We start from the raw sequence: 6,000 nt of genomic DNA, 5'->3' as shown, positions 1-6,000 counted from the left end.
AGAATGTCCTGGAACCCAAATACAATACAAGGCCAAAAACAAATCTGTAGCATTTTGTAAATACTAAAGAATTTGACCATTCAGATAATATCCACTGATAGTGGAGTGACTTCTTAGGGCCTATTCAATTTATTTGAAGGAGAATAGTGTACCCACAGGTTTCTTAGAGTGTTTGGTTCAGATTACACATCCCTGTCAGAGAAGACACCCTATTGTCTCATCGCTTTTTTTATCAGCAACTATGGCCAAGGGGAGGAGGCGACAGGAAGTTTCTCTGCCTCACTGCAATATTTTTGGGGGGTTGAAATGGTGTTGGGGACAAAGTGAAAGTTTGGAGCTGAAACCAGGCGGCAGGGGAGGGGGGAGGGGGAAAATCTGCCACCCTTTCTAGGAATGCAATTTCATCTGAGGATCTGCTGCTACATGGAAAGAAGGGCCCCTCCGATGGGATCCATGCCACCCGGGTGGATCCAAGTCATCTTTCCCATTAACAAAAAAGAAACCAGTACTTTGCACCAATTTCATTTTTTTCTGCCAGACTCCCACTTTACACCATCCACACTTTTCATTAAGTTCTGCTGTCCGCCAGAAGCAGCACTTTGGGAGATCTGTGGGCTTTAGGAGGACGGGGCAACCAGGAACGTTCTGTCCCACGGATGGAGCAGAAGGTCCGGTCTACATTCAGCCCTCCATATCTTGCTTGGTCCTGTGACACAGAACCACAAAGTTGTGTACTTTTGTACTAATGTACAATCACAATTTGCATCAAACTTATTGTCAAAAGATAAACATCTTCAGATCTTTTTATCCAACAAGTAAGTAGCTTTCAAAGGATCCTTTATATTTCCTTTCAGCTGTTATTTCTATTTTTTAATTGAGCACTTTTCCTGAACTACTACCGTGTTTCCCCGAAAATAAGACAGTGTCTTATATTAATTTTTGCTCCCCCAAGATGCGCTAAGTCTTATTTTCAGGGGATGTCTTATTTTCTGTGTTCTGTTCAAATCCGGGCATGCTTCCAAACAAAACTTTGCTATGTCTCTTACTTTTAGGGGGATGCCTTATATATTTCGCACTTCAGCAAAACCTCTACTATGTCTTATTTTTCGGGCATGTCTTATATTAGGGGAAACAGGGTAGCTACAGAAGAAAGCATGACTTTGAAACCTCCCTCAGTATTACTGGGGTTCACAGAAACGGAAGGAAACATTGGGAAAAATCCCCTCCCCCCCCCCAAAAAAACCCCTGCAATCCACCCATTTGCTCTCCCATCGATCAATTTTTGATTAAAGAGCACTCACAATGGGCAGGAACAAGGTCTGATCAAATGACTCTTTCTAAGCTTGTCGATGTTTTCATACCTGTCTAATTATACATGGCATACATGTGACTCTTAAGCCTGCGTCTCATGTGAATGGCAATGTAGTGCACCACACAGTTGTGTTAGTGGAACCTGTGCATGATCAAATACACCTGGCAGGTTTTTGTACCCTTGAAACAACTTGTAATATCTTTGTTCAGTGCTTTGTAATAAAAACAGATGTGAATCACCCATCGGCTGTGGTTGCCTCTGGGGGTGGGATGGGTGGAGCCAAGGTGATACTTCATGCTTAACTGAGGGGTGGGAAGCAGAAGCCCAGACCATGTTGAGCAGGAGCTGACGTCCTCAGGAGGAGAGGAGCTTGAATTGACCCTTTGAGAGGGAAATCCTCACTTTGTTACTGGCCATGTGTTTTGGCCAGCCGGCAGTTGCCACCCGCACCTCTCCCTAGGCTTGACCAGGTTGTTGCATGTTTCTGTCATAACCCGTTCAGCCCGGTGGCATGGAGTAATTATCTGGGAGGGCCTTGAGGCGTGACACAGAAGACAACCGCCCTGCCGAACCCGGCAAAATGGGGATCCACCTCTTGCCAGGAAGCGTCCAGCCCAGCAGAACCCTTCAGGTGAAGGCTGAGAGTCAATGGCCACAGGGCATCGCCCATGCGTGAAGCTTAAACTTTGAAGTAGGCTGAGGGTAAAGATCAAGACCCATGCTCGCCTCACACTTCTGTTTTGGTTGGCTAATAAAATGGCTATGGCCAAAATGTTTCTCCCAACAAAGAGTCCAGTGTGGTTGTTAGAGAGAGAGGGATTCACCCAGGTGGTTCCCGCCCTCAGAGAGCAAGACACTATCAGTCTTCCAGGAGGCAGACAAAGAAACCCCCCCTCCGAAGCCCTTCTGTGCTCCCCTCTGCCTGATACTGCTACTCTGCGTACCAGTGGAGAAAGTACAGCAGAAGACAGAAACCAGAGAGAAGAGGAGTCCATTCATTGTAACGTTTGGTAGATGCTGAAGAGAAGGGTCTGGCTCTGCTCCTGGCTGCACCAAAAGTGTAATCAGGTAGATGTAGGCAGTCATTGACATTTATTCTCCCCAAAATCCCAGCAAAACATCATAATGTGAAAAAAACGAAGGTGTGGCCATGCCTTCTTTCAAGAAAACATGCAGAGCTGAAAATGCATTTAAATTGTTGTTTTTGGGTTCTATAATACATCTAATGGAAGAATGTGATGATACAGAAGATTTGGGGACAGTCTCGGGGAGGGAACAATTAAAAAAAAACCTCTGACAATGTTTGTGTACCATTTTGGGTACCAGAGTGTTTTTGTTTCAGAGATCAGGTGTTGAGAGGCTGCTCGACTGCTACTGTGCTTTTTTTAGAGAAAGAAAGTGTAGGCCTTATTTCACATGGAGGTATTTTACCAGCAGCACTGATTGTATCTGATCATTTTAACCAGTTACCAGAATATTTTAAAATGTATACATATGTGCTCAGAAAAAGATTGTTCTGGGAACAAGATGCACACCATGTGATCCTAGCTGGTATCCATCTTCTAAGTCAATGAGGGGAAATCTGCCAAGCAAAGCATGTTGACATCACATCATTCTGATCCAGTCAGCACGGCAGCAATCTGTCACAGACCAAGGATTCAGAGAAACTTGGTTCAACACAGTTTCTCCATCTAAAACCAACTCAGATGCTTAATTTTCCCAGCAGGTTCTTGAGCTTCAAGAGTGACCAAGGCACTCTACGTTTCATTCCACCACCCTCCTGCCCCCAAACCAGACCTTCACCCATGCACGGGCCAACACATGTTCTCTAGAGGCAGCGGTGGCGTGGGAGGTTAGGAGCTGGGTGTATCTAATCTAGGAAGGCAGCTGGTTTGATTCCCAGCTCTGCCCGCCTGAGCTGTGGGAGGCTTATCACAGGAATTCAGATTAGCCTGTGCACTCCCACGCACGCCAGCTGGGTGACCTTGGGCTAGTCACAGCTTCTCGGAGCTCTCTCAGCCCCACCTACCTCACAGGGTGTTTGTTGTGAGGGGGGAAGGGCAAGGAGATTGTAAGCCCCTTTGAGTCTCCAAACTCCTCCTCTTCTTCTTCTAGACACATTCTGGAGGGAGGTGTATGGGTGAGAGATTATTTTGTCACAAATTGTGATCTCCTGGTCATGTTTCAGATGCTCCAAGAGGCTCTTCTGAGAGCAGAAACATGAACTGGTTGAATCTGATGAAGCGCTGATGTGAATCAGCGCGGCCGCAGTTGCTGCTCAGGGTGGGCAGGGAAGAGTCCCACCAGTTTCCGCACTGGAAAGGACGGAAGTTTGCTTGAAGCCATGCCATGGCAGGGCAAGGGCTGTTTGCATCTGTGAACATTAGTTCCCCGCGATGTCATCATGGAAGGGGCTGGACTGAACCTATGAAGGTTAGGGCCAGCCTTTGTGCTGGTCATGCTCTTGGGCCTGCCAGCAGCATGATCTGGCAGGAAGTAAAAATAATTGCCTGCTGATGCAGAACGTATAGAGCCAACACCTCAGTTTATCCAAACCCATTTGCAGGGCAAGGGATTGGTGGGGTGCAGAAGAGTCGGGCCTCCTCCTGTTTGCACATCCTGCCTGCGAGCACTGTACCTTCACACACTCATGACTCAGGATCCATGATTTCATGATTTCATGATGCTTGAGGGAGAAGTGCAACTTCACTCTCCTAACTGCGTTGCCTATAGGTCAAGGATATTAACAGGACTAAAGAGCTTCCTGTCCCAAGTCCAGGTCCAGGAAGGCACCAAGGCCCCAGCCTTGGTCTGAGGGTTAACTCTTCACCATCCAAATGGGTTCCCCTGGTACTAACCTTAACCTTTTATTTCATGCCTAGTCAGCCACAACTTGACATGTACAAGAGGCAGCACTCCAAACTTGCTCATTGCTCCAATTCTTCCTCCTCCATCCCGAAACACCAAGATTACTTAAAACACACATGTTTTTGGAGGGAAACCATGTCAGCAAGGAGGTGATAATGAAATGAAGGAGAAGAGTCCTGAGGAGATCCCCCACCAGCTCTTTGCAGCCTGAAGACTGGGAGGAGGAGATGGTCTAGTGATGGGGTAGAGATTGCTTGAGCAGACACCGTTTGAATTGGGGTGCTGTGTGGTTTCCGGGCTGTATATGGCCGTGTTCTAGCAGCATTCTCTCCTGACGTTTCGCCTGCATCTGTGACTGGCATCTTCAGAGGATCTGATGGTAGGAATGTAGGCATGTTCGGAATACCATTAGGAATATCATTCCTACCTTCAATATCCACATGGAGTCCACATTTTAAAGCTGGACAAAGCGAAGTCCTGCTCTGTGTCAAATTACAGGCTAGGCTTCGCTGGGACTAGCTTTATAGTGCTGGTTCCACTCCCAAAGGTCCACAGCTGGTGTCAGATGGATTTTGGAGGTGGAGTCAGTAGTATAAAGCTGGACCAGGCCAGGCCAAGACCACAATTTGAGGCTGGGCTCAGCCTTCCTGGGCTCAGTATAAACTGCAGGCTCTCCCTCTGAGGTCTGTATGAACTTCAGAGGCAGAACCCATATTGGAATGCAGGCCCAGCCAGACTTGGAGGTGCAGGGAAGGCGAGGGATGTTTTCAGCATTTGCTCTAGTCGAACCTAGGTCGATCCTAGGACAATTCTGCAAGTGGGGAATCGACCAGACATGGCTCTGCCTCAGTCACTGGAATCTACTGTGATACCAAGAACTGACAGCAAAAGAATGAGGCAGGTATCGTGGGTTAAGGAACTTCTCTGAGCAGCCAGGAAAGTCACCAAGTCATACAGATGGCAGTTTCAGACATCACTTTGCTATCCTTCACACAAACACTAGCTACCATTAGATGGCATGCTTCAAATCACAAGCTGAAGCCAAGCTATGAAGCTGAAATTGTGGACAGGGTGTCTATGCAGCGGTCAAGACACTGGACTGATTATGAGACATAATGACTTCATCTGTGGAAAAAGAGGAGCTTTACCTACTTGTCTTGTTTGCTTGGGGGGGGGGGGAACGGGGGGAGAGACAGTTCTAGACTTCTAGAAAAAAAACCCCTAAGACTAGCAGTCTGCAGTCAGAAACTTCTTTAAAATATTTTTAAAGGTGGTCCTCCTACTGTAGTCCAGTGTAGCCAGTGGAGTACCTATAGCAAAGAGTGCCCAGGGCTTGCCCTATGTGCCACATCCCCCCATCAAGGCCCCGGATAAACTCCCCCTACCAGGACCCACAGACTTCCCCCTCCCTGAGGGAGGCAAGAAGCTGGTTGGTGGTGATGGGAGCAACAGCAGACTGAGAGGCAGAGGCTGGTGGGGCACAGCAGCCTGGAGGAGGCACAGCGGTGGCTGGCATTGGAGGCTCGGCCAGGTGGGTGGGACCCTGGGGCTTTGATCGGCAGGCGAAGCAGCCAGTAGGAGCACAAGTGAGGCAGGCAGGCTGGGAAGGGGGAGCAAAAGCACCACACAAGACTTCCTTGTGGAGGAGGGGCTCTGGACGCCCCTCCTCCTCCTCCTCCAGTCAGCCCCACACAGCACTTTGGCTTTGGACGCCACTTTTCATGCGCCAAAGGGTGGGAAGGTAACAGAGAGGGGGAAATGTGAAAATCCAAAATGCACCCCACATGTGACCCAGGTAAAGGGTGCTTTGATCAAATGTT

At 48.2% G+C, this 6,000-nt stretch overlaps 1 protein-coding gene and 1 long non-coding RNA gene across 4 annotated transcripts in view; both read right to left on the bottom strand.

The window, feature by feature from the left end:
• The window catches only part of LOC125428477, a 7,065-nt gene extending 4,638 nt beyond the window's left edge, over positions 1-2,427 (bottom strand). The window contains exon 1 of the long non-coding RNA XR_007243846.1: positions 2,257-2,427. This is a non-coding gene — a long non-coding RNA (uncharacterized LOC125428477). The remainder of the gene's footprint in view (positions 1-2,256) is intronic.
• LOC125428472 (NKG2-A/NKG2-B type II integral membrane protein-like) overlaps positions 1-6,000 on the bottom strand; it is a 171,704-nt gene that overhangs the window by 117,559 nt on the left and 48,145 nt on the right. The window lies entirely within an intron of this gene.

Source organism: Sphaerodactylus townsendi, linkage group LG03, assembly GCF_021028975.2.
Source record: "Sphaerodactylus townsendi isolate TG3544 linkage group LG03, MPM_Stown_v2.3, whole genome shotgun sequence".
NCBI classification, from domain to species: Eukaryota; Metazoa; Chordata; class Lepidosauria; order Squamata; family Sphaerodactylidae; genus Sphaerodactylus; species Sphaerodactylus townsendi.
The sequence above is the reverse complement of the archived record's forward strand: the minus strand, read 5'-3'. Positions and strand labels throughout refer to the sequence as shown.